Genomic DNA, 19,761 nt, shown 5'->3' on the forward strand with positions numbered 1-19,761 from the left:
AAAAGATTTTGTATATTAAGAAAACAGGTATTATAGTTATTATATATAATAGATTTAATATCTTTAGATAGTATTATACCTAAATAAGTTATCTGACCTGAGTTGGGTACATATTTAGTAAAATCACCAATGAGAGTATTTTTTCGTGTATATATAGGTAGTATTTTAGTTTTTCTTCATTGAATATTAAACCAGAAATACTTTTAAAATTCATCATTTTATCAAATAAAGACTGCATAGAAGAATTAGATCCTGCTGATGTAATTAGAACATCATCTGCAAAAAGTTGAATTTTTGATGTTGTATTTTCTTCTATTTCAAAACCCTCTATGTCAGTACTGTTTCTAATCAAATTAGCCCAAGGCTCCATTACTAAAGTGAATAATAGTGGAGAAAGTGGACATCCTTGCTTTGTACCTTTAAGAATGGGTATTTTTGTGAAACATATGTTCCTACCTTAATATAAGCCAGCGTTCCTTTGTATAAATGCTCAATTAAATTTACAAATGCATCAGAGAAATTTGTGCACTTCAGTAAGGTAAACAGATAGTCCCAACTTACTGAATCAAATGCTGAACCTATATCAAGACTAATAAGTGTTAAATCTTTCTTTTCCTATTTGCAAAATCAATTAATGTTAAAGTTCTTCTTATATTATCAAAAGTATTTCTATTTACAATGAAGCCCGTCTGATCTATGTCTATAATGCCGGGATAATTGTCTTCAATCTATCAGCAAAAATACTCATAAACATTTTATAATCAACATTAAGTAATGAGATGGGTCGATATGAAGAACATCTAGTTGGATCTTTATTAGGTTTTAAAATTGGTGAAATAAATGTATATTGCCAAGATGGGGGTTATTAACTCAGTTTGGGCCAGAATAAAACCTTATGTATTAATGAATATGTAGTTTTAGAAAGGATTTTATATATCTCTGGTATAATACCATCATTACCCGGTGCTTTGTTTGATTTAAGCTTATTTATTTGTGTAATAACTTCTGTATATGAAATACTCTTGTCCAATAGTTTAATCTGTTGTTTATTAAGCTTTTATTCATGTTTGTGGTTATAAACTCCTTTATTTTATCTTTAGGTTCCATGTTAATGTTGTTATGGTTAATCTTGTGAAAGTGATTTCTAAATTCATCCAGTATTTCTGGTATACTAGAAACATTCTTCTTTTTCCTTAGAGAAAAGATTTCTTTGATATGGTTTTGTTTATTCAATCTTTTGTTTTATTTTTAAGTCTATGTACGTATTTGGGGCTTATTGAATAAGACAAAACTTGTATTTCTCTAAAGTTATTTTAACTTTATGAGTTAAAATTTCTTTGTATTTCTCATTTAGTTTGTTTATTTCTTCAATAACTTTCTTGTCCATAATATTTTCTTTATTATTATGTTTATAAGAGTCTAGTTTACTTTGAATATCTAACAATTCCTTATCCCAAGATTTCCTTTTGTTATTATACCATCTGATACTTTGTCCATATAGATATGATTTTAAGGCATCCCAAACATAGACAATGGAGACTTCAGGAGTATTATTTATGTCTAGAAAATGTTGTACTTCTGAAAGTATATATTCTTTATAGTCTTTTAGCTGAGTTAAGTATGCTGGTATCCTTTTGATCTGAACATTATGAGTATTTTTATCATGAATTCAAAAACAATTGAGTTATGATCAGATATAGGACATGAAATGATTTTGGAATTAATTAAATCTGTTACCATCTGGTTAGAAATAAAGACCCTATCTATTTTTGAATAAGTTTTGTATCTGTTAGAAAAAAGGTGTATGGTAATGATTTTGACTCTATCTGATTATTAATATCATTCAAATGATAAGAATTAGCAAAATCATTTAAATGTTTTGCATTAGATGTAATTCTTCTTTTCTTTATAGTGGTAGTATCACTTTCATGTAGTATACAATTAAAATCACCAGCTAAAATAATATCCCCTATAGAGAATGATATGATCTTATCAATATGATGTTTCACTGTATTAATACCAATTCCAGGTATCCAGTATACATTAATTAAAGTGTAAGTCTTCCCATTAATTTGTATTGTAACCATACAGAACATTCCTTTGTCATCCTGATAAGACTTAATGGTTTTAGGAATGGGCATACTTTTATTCCATAAAATAGCCACTGTGCTCTGAACTAACCAATACTGCATACTTATTAGTGGCTAGTTTATCAATATCTTTTTTCAAGAGATGGGTTTCTTGCAGGAAGACTAGATTGGCCTTGTGTAGATTAATGTATCTTATTAGGCTTGCCCTTTTACACGGATTATTCAATCCATTAATGTTTAAAGAAATTCCTTTTAAAGATGTCATTTGGCATTTTTAAAACTCAAGAATCTTATGATCGAAATAACAAATAACAAGATAAATAATGTTACATCTCCTCTTTTAGGTGTACCTTTAAATATAGCTGTATTTATTAAATCTCTTATGGGATTTTGTATAGGATTCAATTTTGTTTGTAGTGACAATGAGTGTACAAAATATATTGTGGATGTCAAAACTATATACATATAACAATGAACAAGTGAAAATAATGTAAGGATTAAACCTTGCATCCCGCCTGAGTTGAAAACTCCAACTTAGAGCAGTATTTACTACTCAAGTTAACCCCTCCTAAGCAGCAGTACCTCAGCTACCACCTTATCAATTTAATACTAGTTATATTTAACTGAGGTTAACAGTTTTCAATTCAATTATCTATCAAGACAAACTACACATTTGGTAAAACAGCATCATATAAACTAAAATAAACTTTTTTTTTTCTCTTTTTTTTTTTTTTAAAACTGTTCATACTATTATATAGATCTATGTAATATATAACACTTGAATTCTAATAGCATTCAAATAATCTTAATGTTAGAAATCAAGAGGAGAGAAAATTATGTTCTAACATTCATTTAAATCAAAAACTTTGGCTAATATGATTCAGACATTACATGCATTAAGATGCATCTATTTTCTGTCATGTGAATTCTATCAACAGCTTCCAAAAATCTTGAATTGTTTGTATATGAGCATTTACTTAAACTCATTATTGTCAATAGAGTAAAATATTGTATTCATAAAATTATTATAAATCATATTGCATAGTTATGCAGATTCTCAGAAACACCTGCTATTACCTAAAAAAAAAAAAAAAAAAGCCATCACACACATAAACACAGACACACACATACATATACACACACACATATACACACACACACACACACACATACATATACACATACACATATATACATAGATACACACACACACACACATATATATATATATCTGATCTCACTGAGTTGTGTGTTAATAGAGCACTATCCTACTTGCTGTCCCTAGAATAAATCTGTCTGCTTTATACAAAATAATGCACAGCAAACACATATTAGTAACCAGATTTTACAATCATGCTAACCTACTGCTTTAAAATATATCACATGACATTTCTTCCAGAATAAAGTTATAAGATTATTTATGCTTGCCAATCAGATGAAGTAAATGAGTTATAGTAAAGTATATGTTTGGAACACAAGTTTTTAACACAGATTATTATGCTACTGTTAAGTAGATTTTCAAAAACATTTAAATAAATGTTTCATTTTCTATGCCTTCTAAAATAAGATATTTACTTGCTACAAGAAACTACATCATCCAAACTCATCATAACTGACATATTTTATGAATAGAGTATTTTTCCTGAATCTGTGGTGTGTCAGTGTGATAACCTTGTCAATGTTTATACTAACTGCTTTCAGTTTCTCTGTGAAAATTCTGTGAGTGAAGCTTCTGAGAAACTCATGGACACTATGCATGAGACAGCCCACATGCCAGATTGTCTCCCTTAACATTTTCAGGGGAAACTTATTAACACATGTGGGAAACATTCATTTCGTGAATAGAGTCAAATATTGTATTCATAGAAATTATTATAAATCATATTGATAGTTATGCAGATTCTCAGAAAAAAAGCACACACACACACACACACACACACACACACACACACACACACACACACACACACACACACACACACACACACACACACACACACACACACACACACACACACACACACACACACACACACACACACACACACACACACACACACACACACACACACACACACACATATATATATATATATATATCTGATCTCACTGAGTTGTGTGTTAGTAGAGCACTATCCTACTTGCTGTCCCTAGAATAAATCTGTCTGCTTTATACAAAATAATGCACAGCAAACACATATTGGTAACCAGATTTTACAATCATGCTAACCTACTGCTTTAAAATGTATCACATGACATTTCTTCCAGAATAGAGTTATAAGATTATTTATGTTTGTCAATCAGATGAATTAAATGAGTTATAGTAAAGTATATGTTTGGAACACAAATTTTAACACAGATTATTATGCTGCTGTTAAGTAGATTTTCAAAAACATTTAAATAAATGTTTCATTTTTATGCCTTCTAAAATAAGACATTTACTTACTACAAGAAACTACATCATTTAAACTCATTATAACTGACATATTTTATGAACAGAGTATTTTTCCTGAATCTGTGGTGTGTCAGTGTGATAACCTTGTCAATGTTTATACTAACTGCTTTCAGTTTCTCTGTGAGAATTCTGTGATTTGAAGATTCTGAGGTAACTCAAGGACATTGTGCATAAGACAGCCCACATCCCAGATTGTCTCTCTTAACATTTTGGCGGAAACTTATTAAAACTAGTGACAAACATTCATTTAGCAGTGTAAATGCATCTAAACATGACAGAACCTCCACAATGTATTCCACAGATCATCACAGCCTCTATGCAAGTGAAATTAAACTCAAAATTACCAACAAGCAATAAAACTCAGCATTCTTCTCCCAACTCAATTTTCATACAAATCCTATTATTCACTGTGCCCACACAGTCTAAAGCATTTCTATATATTAATAAAGAAAAGAAAGAGAGAGGAGAAAATAAAAGGGAGTGAGGCAGAAATAAAACAAATGTAAGAGAAAGCTGTAAGAAGTATATACAATGGAATGTTACTTACTGTTTATATTAATAGAGTTAAAAATAAAACATATTATTTACTCTTATTTAGTTCTGATTATTATTAGTTAAAGCATGACAGATTATTTACAAACAAGCATAAGCAGTATAATCAAGAAAGTATAATTAGAAATAGCATTTGAAGAACTTATAAACTTTTACAAGAAATAAATATGTTATTATTCTATTAATGATATTTTCATTACTGTTCTCTCCTGCCCTTCCCCACCCTTTACCCACTACATAATCTAAATAGAATGTCATTGTTTAAACAAAGAAAATAATAAAAGAAGAAGGAAAAAAAAAGGTAAAGATAAAAATGTATCAAATTACTAACCTTACTTTTTCAGAAAGAAAACAAATCGAGTCACAGCCTGCCATTAAATCCTCAGGCATTTTGACTGGTTATGAAACAAAACATTTCTTTGCACATAGAGAATAACTTTGATTAAATCTTTTCCAAAATATTTGTGGCTTTCTGGAAATGCAGGAACTATATTCAAAAAGATTAATAATGAACTAAAATGATGAGAGAGAAAAACATATAACAAATCATTTGTTTTTTAGTCTCTTCTTCTTCTCTGAAGTCTTCCAGGAAGCTTCAGTTGCCAATCTCTTTAATGAAGAGCTAGCCCATTCCATTTCTTCTATTTTATCCAAAATCCTTTTTTCTTTGACAAACAGTAAAGCAGAGTCTAAATCATCGAAGACCTTAGGACCATCAGGAAGGAAGATTTTAAGCTTGGCAGGAAACAGAAGGTATGTTTTAAACTGTGCTTTTTTAAGCTCCCTTATTAGTGGCAGAAAAACTTTTCTTTTAGCAATTACCATGGAAGAATAGTCATTGTCAAAACGCACAGTTGTCTCATTAAACTTAACAGGAGCTTTAGCCCAAGCAGATTTAAGAACCATCTCTTTATCAAAAGATGATAGAAATCTAACTATAACTGATCTAGGATAGTTTTGTTAGAGTTAGTATTAGCTATAGATCTATGTGCTCTTTCGATACCAAAAGAGAATGCTTCTGGTAAATCTAAAGTTTTAGGGAGCCATGTTGTTAAAAAAGAAGTAATATTGTTACCTTCAATATTTTCTGGCAGTCCAAAAATCCTAATGTTATTGCGCCTAGATCTATTTTCCAGGTCATCCAGCTTTGTTTGTAAATGTGTATTTTGTTTCAGCAGAAACTCAATGTTGATTTCCTGTTCTTGTATTTTATTTTCCATGTCATTCACAGCTTCTTCTATGCCCATCTGGATCTTCTGTTGTTGCAGGTCCATATGTAACAAGTCTATTTGTTTTGTAGTTTTTTCTATGAAAGTGTCTATTTTAGTATCCATTTTATCCATCTTAGCAGTAAGTTGCTGGACTATAATTATCAGAGACTGAAGTTCTTTCTTGATGCTGGAGTCTTGAGAATTTGTCTTACTGGAACTCATTTCAGACTGATAAACTGACAGGAAAATTTCCAAAGTAATTTCTGACAGGAATATTATTAAGATTTCCTTTCTTTTTTAGATATAGTTCAAGAACTATATAAAACAAACATATTTAGAAAGAAAATTAATTCAAGAATTAATTTTTTAAGTAATTAATTCCTGTCAATGTAATGAAATTGGTGGAGCTGAAGAAATCTGCTGCTATCCTGTGTTCATCCTTGGCCACGCCCCCTAGAGCTGCATATTTGACAGAACCAGAACCATGTATTATATAGAGCTGCATATTTGGCAGAAGCACGTGTTATATATAGTTGCATATTTGACAGAACCACGTATTATATAGAGCTGCATATTTGGCAGAAGCACGTGTTATATATAGTTGCATATTTGACAGAACCACGTATTATATAGGGTATACCTTCATAAGTTTAATGGCCACATCTTTGACGCTGCTGCCACAAACTGCAAACCGTGAAAATCACGAAAACCGAAGCACCGAATTACAAAACCTTGCCCCCTTTTTGACCCATTATAGCACTCGTTTTGGTGGTGGAGTTATCGGGAATGTCAAATTGCGATATTTTTATGACGTTTAGGGAAGTCGGCATGACGGAATTCGGCTAAACGGTTCGCGTTTAAGCACATTTGCAAATGTGGTTTCAAACATATGAAGCTGTACCATTATATAGAGCTGCATATTTGACAGAGGCAGTGGCACACTGTTTTGCAGTATTTGAATATGGAAAGTGATCTTAAATTTTCATTCTGTGGGGCTCCACTGTGGTTAGCTGAGTTCCACAAAGAGGGTCTTTTTGCTTTGAATTCCCACTTGTCTGCTACTCTTTTTGGTAAGAGATCCCCAAAATGCAGGCAAGGGTCATCTGCTGTATCTGAATGTGATGCTAGACTGGGTTAAGAACAGGTAATCTGAAAAGCTAAACACTTTATTTACATTGTTTCACACAACGGTTTGTGTTAACATTTACAGCATGGGGTACAATTGCCCTTTTCCAGCCTACCAGAGTGCTCTTAAATCAGACTTAAAGTCATGTGTTTCATAAGTATCAAATATCATTCTAACTTGGAATCCAAAGTAACAGCTACAACATGGCAGAAGCATATCTCATTCCTGAAACCAGAGAAGAGCCTGGAAAGCTTCACTTCTGTGCTTATATTATTCTCATGACGTTTCATGCTGCCTTTAACACTGAAAGATGAATTGAGAGTTAACAGAATGGTCTTTGTGTTGTTATTACTTTATATTTTCATACCTCGGATATTGGAATGACATATTTAAATTCATTTTAAAGGGCGATATCAGAGCAGAATAAAGTTAAAAGGATTTGTTCACAATCCAATAGTATGCAATGAGAAGTGATGGTATTCAACCGGGGTCTTCAGCTTTATAGTAGTTGTAAAATTATTCATATTTTTGCAGAAATGTGATGTTAACTGCCTGTAAAACAAGGTGAGCTACTATTACTAAAAACTGGGGTCCAAACAATTCACCAAAAATGCACTGATTGCATTCACTCTTCACTGACAACTATGTAATCAAATATTATTCAGCCAGTGTGTTTTTTGGATGGGGCAAGCCCTTCCCATTCATCTTGCAACACACATTTCCTCTACTTTTATTATAATCAGGTAAAGTTTTACAATGATATGTTGTATGGAAAAATCCAATTTCCCACAATCCATTTGGGAGAATCTGTATTTTCACTGAACTGCTTGAAAATTCCACTTCATATAGACAGCTATTGAAGTATTACCTGGCTACCCTGAAAGCCATAGACCTCAATTTTATTAGTGTAACCAGCTCAAAACCCTTCTCATGCATGTTACACCAGTGTGATTAAAGTCAGTACAAAATATATATCTTTTTTAGGCTGCCTTACAACACTGCCACAAAGTCTTTTGATAGTCATTCTGTAGGATGAGAAATTGACGTACTTGACCATTTGCTATTTATGCAGGATACTGGATAAAACTTACACATGAAACAGAATTGATCCAGTTTCTCAAAACTCAATAGTTTAGTAACTCACTTCTAAATTAGGTCTCACCATATTTTTGTTATTGCATCCGATTTTAACATGGAACAGAAGTTGTATACTGTCTCAAAAGAGAATAGCTTCTTAACTTGCTTCTAAACTAGGTCTTAGATTATTTTATTTATTTATTTAAACACATCCACACTGCTTTTCAGCCATTTTCTTTCTTGTATTCATCTGTCAGTTTACTAAATGATTCATTCATCCTTCTGTCTGTCATTCCTCTCTCCAGCATTGATATATCATGGGATAGACCAGTAGGTTAGCTACCCAGCTGAATGGTCAGGGAGCCCTTAAACCTTTGCCTATTTATTTCAGATTACATAAATGCCAGAATATATTGAGAAATGTTAAAGGGTCTGTCATGGTCATACCAAAGGTAATTTCTTAAGCCTTTGGAGTTTCTCAGCTTACTTGATGGATACAGTAACAGGACAACAATTGCAATTGTGGCATAAAGATTATGGTAGAGATGACTTTTCTGCAAAATGTTATCTGACAAATCATACAAACAGTTGCAAAAGTAACAATACCAACAGAAGTATTTAACTTTAAATGTTTCTACATGAGAAAATGTGTGAATATCATAGCAAATCTAAATGGTGTTTTATTTACTGACATTTTTATTTTCTTCAGTAGTTACTGGCTTGAGACCAGGGGACTTCTTAATATCGGAGGGTGGTAAGTCATTGGTGAAATGCTGAAAATGTAGTGACTGACTCCAGAGTGAGATATTTCCCAAACCGTTATACTGACAATCCAGTGGATGTTCAAGAGGTTTGGCCAGGAGTTGAAGGGATAAAAATCTCTCCCTTAGCTTAGGCTAAGCCAAGGCTATGGTATTTGTTACCTGTGCTAAATTAGGTCAGTCACACTTAACTATGATGTACACATTTCTTAAAAAATATATAAATGAAACGAGTCCAACCTTGTTGGTATCTTTGGCTATGGTTTATCATTCATCTTCTCTTAAGCAACATGTAAATCAACTAATTGTAGATTGTCCAGGCAAAATTAAGTTTGTTAATGCATCATCAGGTTCCGGGATGCCGATTCCAGAAAAGCCCTTGTTAGTAAAGCTTGAATATGATCTTGCTATTTTATTTGGTATTTCAACCTGAGGGTTTATCCAGGCATACTTACTGTACTCAGATTAATAAATTTATTCCTGACCAGCTCTGTGTAACACTCTGTCTCATAGTGGCAAAAGATGTCTATAACTGTCTTAACTAATGCGTAAAAGGCAGAGTATTTTGTGACTTGCGTAGTTAAGTGTACTTATTTGAAAAGCACATTTTTTTCTCTGAGTTTTATGAGTTGAAAACATTAAACAATTTCTGCAGTCCAGAGGGTAGCATTTGGAGAACTATATAATGTTTTTTTTACAAACGAGGTGTGGTGGGGCAACAGTAGGAAGCTGTGAATACAAATTGTAACTTTCTCATTATACCCCTGTGACTATCCTACAAATCTTATCGATCACACTTTGTAATTTTATGATCCTTGCTTCCTGTTGTGCAGGTTAGTACATAAGCCATTGTGAAAATAAACTTCTCATCAGTATATTTACTTGCCATACCACTCAAATGTCCAGATTTTCACAGAATGTCCAGATTTTTTCCTCATATGTTTGGTCTGTTTTTCATAAAAATTGTGTTTTTTTGGAAAAATCACTGAGGACTGAAGCCACTAAATAATGGCATACATTTCATTTTCAGAGTTCATATCCTTCAGAAAATGCATGCTGACAGAAATCCTTTTATTTTAGCAACTTTCTAAGCTCATAAGAAAAATATTTAATATCTGTCTCCATTTTTAGGCCTTTGTCCCCCATTATTTTAGGCTTTGTTCGGATTTCTTATCCTAAAAGGTTGAGATCTATGTTATCTATAAAGTGCTGATGTTACTCTTCATGTGTTGTATGGCTCACTTCTTACCCTTCTCACACTGCCCACCTGGTAGCCATGCAAAGGACTCAGAACATTTAGTCTGTGCTTTATCATCACTTTCCCAACCTATTGACCCACTCCCCACCAAATCCTTCTGGAATCATTTTTATCTGACATCCTGTACATAAGAACTTACACAATACATCTACAGTTTTGTAGTAATAACCTCATATGTAGTTTTAGGGTGTTCTGTCTAAATTATCTGAACCAGTTAAGTACTGCACTGTTTTGCATTTCAAAAATATAAGCCATGAGTGCAACTCATCTAGCAACTGGACTGAATTTTCTTTAAGCTGGGACATCCTTTTAATTGTGTATTTTTTGCTTCATCTCACATCTTCCCAGTTTTATTTAGTAATTTTATGCTTGAGTAATGCCTGCAGCATCTCCCATGGAATAGTTCACTTACCTAACATGAAACAGATAACTAACTAGCTACTCTTGAGTTCTGCTACATCTGTGCGACAGTCTATCATATTTAAGTAAACTGCTTTGAATCATTTACTACTCTGTCTTTCATTGCTGCTTACTGCAGTATTTGCTAAATATGCAGTCTTTCTCCTCTGTGATTTTACACTTCTGCATAACTTTTATTTTTCTGTTATAGGTCTTTTTTTCAAACAGTGTGACTTGTACTGTGTATCTCACAGTTCTCCCATGACCTCAGTTGAATAGACAACATTTTATGTTACATTAAGTACTTTCAGGAATATGTATTCGTGTTTGTAGACCAGAATGTTCGTGTGTGTGTGTGTGTGTGTGTGTGTGTGTGTGTGTGTGTGTGTGTGTGTGTGTGTGTGTGTGTATACAATATTGAGTGTCTTGAGTGCAATTCATGAAAAAACTTGCTCTGTATATTTAGGGAACAAGTTTCTGTTACAGTACAACACATTTTATGCATCCCACAAATGCACCTACACACATTCTTTTTATCCACTTTTAACCAGTTTAAAGTTCGAATTGCTGTTTTCTGCTCATTACAATGGGATACGTTGGCTATTTAGTTGCTGTCTGCTGTTTTTTATGAATGGGATATCTCCTGGTTGGTTTTCTGTTCCAGTTATGAAATCCATCTTAAGGTTACAATTTTAAATTCCAAGACTCATAAATGTGAAAACTGGATTTGAGACTGAATGTGCAAAACTGGGGACTTGCTTACACAAAAGTAAATGTGAGTCCTGGAATTGTGAGACAGAATGTGCAAAACTGGTGACTTGCTTACGCAAAAGTAAATGTGAGTCCTGGAATTGTGAGACAGAATGTGCAAAACTGGGGACTTGCTTACACAAAAGTTCAAGATGTCTTAAGTATTTCCTTTTCCCTAACCTAGGATGGCCTTGAGAGTGGGAGAGCTTACCCTCTAAAGGGAAGCAGCAGTTTTTGACATGTTTCGTTCTCATTTGTCACTCCTTTGATTTCAGTCTTTTTTTTATAACTTTGAGACTCACAATTATCTGTCTTGGAATTAGAATAGGGAGCTGATTTTTAAAATCTTCATTCAAGATATCAGGTTAGTTTTTGGTATTATTTTAGTTGTGTACTAAGGGTTATGCTGAGATATTTTCATTTTATAGTTTACTTATAGTTTAGACTGTTTAATCTTATTTAATTTGGTTATTTAGGTTTTGCCTCTTTGCCATTAATTCCAGTTTTTCAGCTGGGCAGGTTGTAACCTATTTCTTAAATTTTTATAATGTTTAACTTCATCATTTTATTTATGTAACAGCAGCTTTTTTTTAGTGGATTACTTTAGAAGGCACTGGTTGTTTTAGGGTTCAGTTGTTTATATATAATATTGGCAGCATGTCTAGTTTATGTTATTTTAGCTTAACTGAGTTGAGACAGGCTTTTAAAGTAGCATTTGTGATTTGTTGGTATGTAAATCATGTACAGAGGATGTAGATTGATTTGTGTATGACACACATAGGATGTACATATATAAAAATGTGTACATACCAAAACAGAGTTCATTTTACCTGATATCTGCACATGACACTAGGATGGAGATAATTTCCTGATGTGTCATTAAGAGCACGCATGCAGCAGAATATAGTACATGCTGAGTTACAAAGGCTGCAGTTGTGTTGAAATGTTGCTAAGGAAGTATGATGTCATGCTTGGTTACAGGCTGAGAGACAGGTCCCTGGACATGCCTCTTCCAGTACATGCATAACCCAGATCAGAAGTATGGGCGGACGCTGTTAGAGCAGAGCATTATGGACACTGCAGAACTCTGCAAGGAAATAGAAAAGAGAGTACCAGAAGAGGGTCTGTTACATCGTTGGATGTTGACACTTTTCACAAGGCAAGGCAGTATAGAAGTGGAAAGTTTTAACCTGCATGGCAGAACAATGACATTTTCTTTATGAGCTGGGAAATATTTAGGGGTGCTGCATGTTTCAGGGGCAATCTTAGTGGGAAGGTCTTTAGGACTTTCTTGCCCTTGGAATTTCATGCCTTTTTATTTCTATTGTTTCTGTATTTTTTGTTTCCTATTTTATATGGATTTCGCTGGACATATTTTGGACTCTGAGAGTTCAGTGACCTGCAGATAAGCAACAAGCTGTACAAAAAAAAAAAAAAAAAACAAGAAGTAAAGCTGTTAGCAGTGCCAGCTCACCTAAGTATGAGGCTATGCTTCCTACACAGGCTTTAGCAGACTGCGAAAATGAGACAGTCTAGTTTAGAAAAAAATGTTACATAGTTAAGCTTTTTACAGCTCATTGGAAACAGCCTTTCTGAAACTCTGCATGGTGCCTGTCAAACTATATTAGCACGTGCATCAGTTGTGCTTCTTTCTTCACCTGCTACAGTGCTCAGCAGGCCAATCCAAATCTCTCTTGCACATATGCAACAACGTTGCACCACAGGGAACAGTCAGAAATTCGTGTAGCTGGTAGCTGAAACTGGCCATCCAAATAAAAGCCATGCTCTGTAAAAGCTTTTAGTAACAGGATTTAGATGAGTGCTGTTGTGAAGATGATGAGTGTCTAATAAGCATAAAGCGGAATAGCAGAAACCATACTCATGCCCTGTTTTAAAAAGTAACAGCCATAACTGAGGGGTTGCACATTAGCTGGAAGGGGATCACTTATTTGTAAAGCACATTATGTGCCAGAGCATCGATAAATAATCTTAGAAGGCTCTGTCTTTGTCCTTTGGGGAGCCTTCTCTGAGCAGCTCACACCTGGGCTGGTTCTGTATTCCTGGTAACTGTTTGAAACTGCACTTCTTCATTTGGGTTTCATTAATGGACATTTGGAGATGGATTTGGTGTAACTTCTTGATGAATAAAGACGTGTTATAAAAAACATGCATTCATCTTTCAAAACCATATCCTTTGTTTAAACTGCTATAATTAATTTGCCATCTTAAGTTGAAGGGTATTGTAACAGCTGAATGGGAACACCTAATCCTATGAATAATAACAGCTCCTAAGGTAAAGTTTACCTTTGGTAGAAGACAGCTTTTTTTTTTTTTTTTTTTTTGAATAACACATTGCATTCCTTACAATACTTCAGAATGCTTACTAAGTTAATTACATATTTCTGGCTTTTAAACTGCATAATATTGTTTACTTCCTTAATTGCCTCCCTAGGCTGTGCCTTTGGTCAGTACTACTTCCGTGTAAGTTTCCTAGGGTGATGACCATGCGCTGTTATTGTTGCTGCTGTTACTATCACTGCAAATGTTGCTGCTATTTTTATGTTTTGAGGGGTCACCTGGTTTACCATTGACGAACACAGTATCCACCTTCAGCTGACCAACCTCTTCCCATGCTCCGTGGCACCTATATTCTACCCTGTAATAACCCTACTCTACAGCCTGTGTTTTCTGACCACCATCATCATGGGAGGGTTATCTCCATCCAAAGGACTGTGTTATGAGACATTCAACAATAAGTGCATGCCAGTCTGTTCCTGTTCAACAACAAAGTGAGAATCAAATAAGATCTGAAGAATGCATGCATGTTGGGCTGTTCCTATTTTGTTTGAGAAAAGGAACACAAAGCCCTGCCAGGGACATTAGCAATTTCTCAAAAAGGCAAAAGGAAGCAAAATAGTAGTACCCGGTACACTTTGTATGCCACTTATTTGTGTCTTCTTTATTTAGTGTCATTCTGTGTTACAGCACAGTTCTGAGTCAGTAGATAGAGTAATGTGTGTTCAGGGTTCTGGCATGTATAATAAGGTGTTAACTTTCTTGACTTTTTAATGTAGCCCCTAAAAGTAAAATTTACCTGCCTAAAACACATCACCGAAACAGACTCGTATTGTTTTTCATGCAAAAAGCTGACATTATTTTGCCAGAAAGTGTAGATGTGTAAACCAGCTAAGTGCCATTTCTAAGAAATAATCAGTAAAGTCCTGCCTACCTCTGTGCAAGCAGCTTGTCTCATGCAGTACATGGAAAATTAGCCACTGAGCTATCATCGAAAGCTCTCATATGTGTAACCTGCCAGGTCTTCATGTATGAATGTCTGCAAGATGTGACAATTTGAAAGGGAGAGGTCAGTAACCTGAGTGGTGTTTGGTTACTGACAGAATATACAACATTATATTTGACTTGCATGTGTTAATGTAGCCTGCCTGGCACTTTGTTTTTTTTTTACTAGTTTTGTTGTTTTTTTTTACTAGTTTTGTTGCTCTGAAAACATATTTTAGAAGCAGCATTATGTTATGTGAATTGTGTATTCTGAAATCATCACTGAAGTAAATGCCAAGGCTGTTGCCTTGGATATAGCTAAACTGGTAAATCATTATTAACATAAATTCATGTGCACTGATAGTATTCAGATAGCCTTCCTTGCTGTTCCTGTGTAGCAGATCATTTTATTTGCTACTTGCTGCATCACGGCCTTCTGATTTCCTGTTTCAAGAAAGATGGCACAGGGGAACACTGGCAGACAGTCTCCATGGTACAAGGCTGGTTTCTATGGCAATAGCCACACAGTGTCTGACCAGCATTGCAATCACCCTACCTGAGAGACAGAAAGAGGTGTGTGTGTGTGTGTGTGTGTGTGTGTGTGTGTGTGTGACCTTGAAATTTATTTCCTCAGAAAAACAGAAAGCATTTGACTAATTCCTGTACATTTATAAACAAGTACTGTTTAACATGAATATTGCTGTTTTTTAGAAGCTGTACCAGACTGAAGTGCATTTATTTTAAGGGAGATGAGTTGTATGGGTTCTTAAGGAATGCATATCAAGTCAGAAAAAGGACAATAAACAATGCACAAAAACAGAAAGTTATAAATCTTAAAACAACACAAGGCTTCAGTACCAAGTGGTGAGCCTTGAGTGTTTTAATTGGCAAGTATACACTGTTCAGAGATCTGTGTCATTTGTACACATAAAACTTGGAGATAATGAAGAAAAGTAGCTTCACTACTGGGTTGTGAAAAGCCTGCATTCAACTTATTATTAATGTAATAAAGGTATAGCTTTTATTAGATAAATGTCTCTTTTTTTGGTCTCTTCTGTATTTGTAGCAATATGAAGGTGATATCTACACTGTTTATTCTGTACTTTTAATTAGTTATTGATGGACAGTCAGAGTAAGAAATCATTCCTCTCAGATTCAGTAGTAACTGTATTTTCATACTATGGTAACCAGTGCTTTATTAAGCTAGTGGAATCGAGCTGCATGTTTTCTTTTACAGAGAAACATTAGTAGGCTTGTTTTTCCTGTTATCCATTCATGTCAGTAACATGCACTGCATCTAAACTGCTATATATTTGTCATAGCCATTAAGAACTTAACATCAGCACCTTGGAATTTAATGATGTCACACAATGACTGACTTGGTGACATCGGAAACATATGTGTTAAAAGTCACTGTTAAATATAATCAAAGCTCATGGTGCCAGTTCACGAATTGTACTACAAGTTCTTACCAAATGCTTTCTCACCATTTTTGCAGTATGGCCTTATTTTGTGCTAAGCCTGTGTTATGATAATTAATAGATGATTTTTTTTGTTTAAATACACAACATTGCAGAAATATCAATGTAAAACATTTGCATGCATGACTCTCAACTATCCAGATTTTCTCAGAGTGTCCAGATTTTTACCTCATATTTTCAGTCTGTTCCTCTTAAAAATTGTGTTTTTTCTGGCAAATCACTGAGGATTTAAGTCAGTAAACAATGACGTGCATTTGAGTTTCAGACTTTATATCTTTCAGAAAATGATTGCTAACACAAATACTGTTATTCTAACAACTTTCCAAGTTTATAAGAGCAACATTTAGAAGCTATCCCTATTTTGGGTGTTTGTCCCCACATTATTTTATGTTTTGTCCAAATTTCATATTGGGATGAGTCATATGTATGAGCTACAGAAATAGTAGCTTCTGATGTCATGAATACCATGAAAATATGGCTTTGATCAAAGTACTGTACTGAATAAAATAACATATTACCAGCATTATAATTTTATGTTTTCTGAATATAGTTCAGGCATACATTTTCACAGTATTTTAATGTTTTAGGCAAAATGTAGTTCTAAAACACAGAAAATACTTAAAAGATTAAACTTCTTCAAAGCATTCCAGCAGTTTGAAATGTCAGAAAAGTATCTGCTGGTTGTAAGTTTAATTAAAACTACACAACACTTAATAAGATTTATGTCAGACTGACCCTTCATGTTCTGTCAACATTTTGAAAACAATGATACCCGCAGGCCTCTCACTGATACTTAGTTTTATTTTTGCATAAGACCCTGAGAACCTGGGTTACATTAGTGAACTCACCACCTGATGAGTCAGCAAGGAGAGAGATGTGAAAAGAATGCTAATTTTTCACCTTATCTGTCTCAGGTGGAGTGGATGATTTTTGCCCTTGATGACATCCCTCGGTGGTGAGACTAGAGGCATCAGTCCTAGCTTATTTTACTGTGCCACACACTGGAGGTGCTGATGGGAAAACCTTATGTTATTACACATCACAAGACTGGAGTGTGGAGCATGGGTAGATCAATAAAAAATACATATGATATTAAAGTTGAGTTTGTACTGGAATGCCTCAACCTCCTCTCTGTACTGAAAAAATGTTGGGTTACTTCAGGGATATAAGTGGGTCTCTGACTGGATTCACGGAGAGGTACTAGCAGCAGCAGAGAGAGTCTGTGTACCAAAAATATTTGTCAAGAGGACAGTACTTGATGGACACAATTATTATTTGCTTGAGGTGGAAATTGGATTGTTGCATAAAAGAAATACGGAATTGTTCCCTTTAAAGGACATTTGTAGGTCTCTGCTGACTGCATCCGCAAAATGAATCCTGTTTGAAAATTAACTTCATCATCACCATGTATCCTTTTTCTGAATCATAACACTGCCCTTCCCCTCCATTACTAAAACATGAAACAAAATGATACAGAGAAGACTTGAATTGTCATAAGCTGCTTCTGCTTTTTCTAATTTTCAGTTCATTGATCTTTCCAAATAGAGAATGCAAGGAAAAGGAAAAGTAATACCCCTTTTTTCAAACTGCCAGTTTGTATATCTGTCTTCTCATGTAGCAGTGACTTAAAAAGTCAGTTTTACACCAACATTTTTGTGGAACAAAGTAAAGTTTATTAAGTAGCATTTTCTTTTGTAGACATGTAGCAAGAGGCATGGCTGTAAAGAGGCTGTGCTTTGTGTGTTATGTATATGCTGTTATTTACTGTAGGTATAGCCATCACTCATTTGCTGTTTTTAATATAATGGGTGATACCCTTGGTAAATTCTCTCTCATTTTACAAATAAGCTATCAGAAAGTGGACATTAAAGCATCTTAATATCATGGGAAACTTTTTTTCTGAGGAAAGTAATAACTAGCCATGTAAAATAATAACACTTTGATATGTACGATATGCAGTCAAATATGACTCAAACTGTAAAAGTATGAATAATGTAAATAAACTACATTATTTTATATAAAGCAGGTTCTCTGATGTTTAATCTCATGTTAATAATTAGCAATAAAGAGTAATTACTCTGTTTTATTGAATAATGCAGACACTGTTGCTTTCTCAGCAGAGCTGGTCCTGGGAGATGTTGTGCCATGCTTTATTGCAGTATAACAACAGATGCCAGTCTGGACCTGTGATGTACATGTAATTGTGCCGAACACCAAATGTAATTTTTGACAGGTTATTTGTAATTATAACTTTCAGACTACAGACAAATAAATTCCTTAACTATGTAAGAATCAGATGTATTAGCTAATTCCATGACTTGAGAACTTGAAATCCTGAAGTACTGAATTCCATACTTTAATCTTTGCCCCAGTGCACCACGTTACTCATCTGTGCTCACCCTAACTCAAACCCCAACTCTGCACATTACCTTAACAAAAATATTAGTATACAAGTCACACGCTCTTTCTATTTATCTATATGTATATATATATATATATATATATATATATATATATATATATATATATATATATCTATCTATATAGGAGTACTTCATAAGATTGAAATACCAAAAGAGCAACATTTAAAATGCTGAGACCACAAAACCAAATGTTTATAATGCTGACAAGTTAAATCACCAATTTTCACTATTATGAAGTTTTAAAGCACAGACTTACCTATCTATATATATATATATATATATATATATATATATATATATATATAGATATGTATACTAACCCCAAGATCGGACTACAGTGGGGAAAAGGGCATATATCATTTACTTGCCTCACAGTACTCTACATGCTGCCACTGCTGCTGGGAAGTCTATAGCTTACAATAAGGTGAAATTAATTTTCAGTACTTTGAAAATTAGGTGATTTGGTCTTAGTGAAATGAAAGTCAGTGAAATGGGATTTCAGTGATCTGAAGTATCTCTCTCTCTCTCTGATAATATATATATATATATATATATATATATATATATATATATAAAATAGATGTATATATAAACATGTCACGCACAAGTATGTGTATTTGTGTGTGTGTGTCTGTGTGTGTGAGGAGCTGAAAGAAGAACAGAGGTAAAACGTGCATTTAAGCTATGTATTCAGTAGTTCCCATTCTATTTTCAATAAACACGGAATATCTTTGCTAAACAAAATACTTTTCTCTGTGTCTTCTGGAAAGATGTAGATTTATAGAAATTCACAGATAAGTTACAGTTATAGTATTATTTTCAAACTTCTGCAAGATCTAAAAGCTCTGAAACTTGCTATCATATGACCTTCAAATATAATAGCAGTGTCTGCACATGAT

The 19,761-nt window shown here is 33.8% G+C and overlaps 1 protein-coding gene across 1 annotated transcript in view; it reads left to right on the top strand.

The window, feature by feature from the left end:
- The window catches only part of ANK2 (ankyrin 2), a 3,034,032-nt gene that overhangs the window by 832,325 nt on the left and 2,181,946 nt on the right, over nt 1–19,761 (top strand). The window lies entirely within an intron of this gene.

The sequence above is a fragment of the Protopterus annectens genome, chromosome 2.part0 (assembly GCF_019279795.1).
Source record: "Protopterus annectens isolate FY-2018-M chromosome 2.part0, PAN1.0, whole genome shotgun sequence".
Lineage (NCBI taxonomy): Eukaryota > Metazoa > Chordata > Ceratodontiformes > Protopteridae > Protopterus > Protopterus annectens.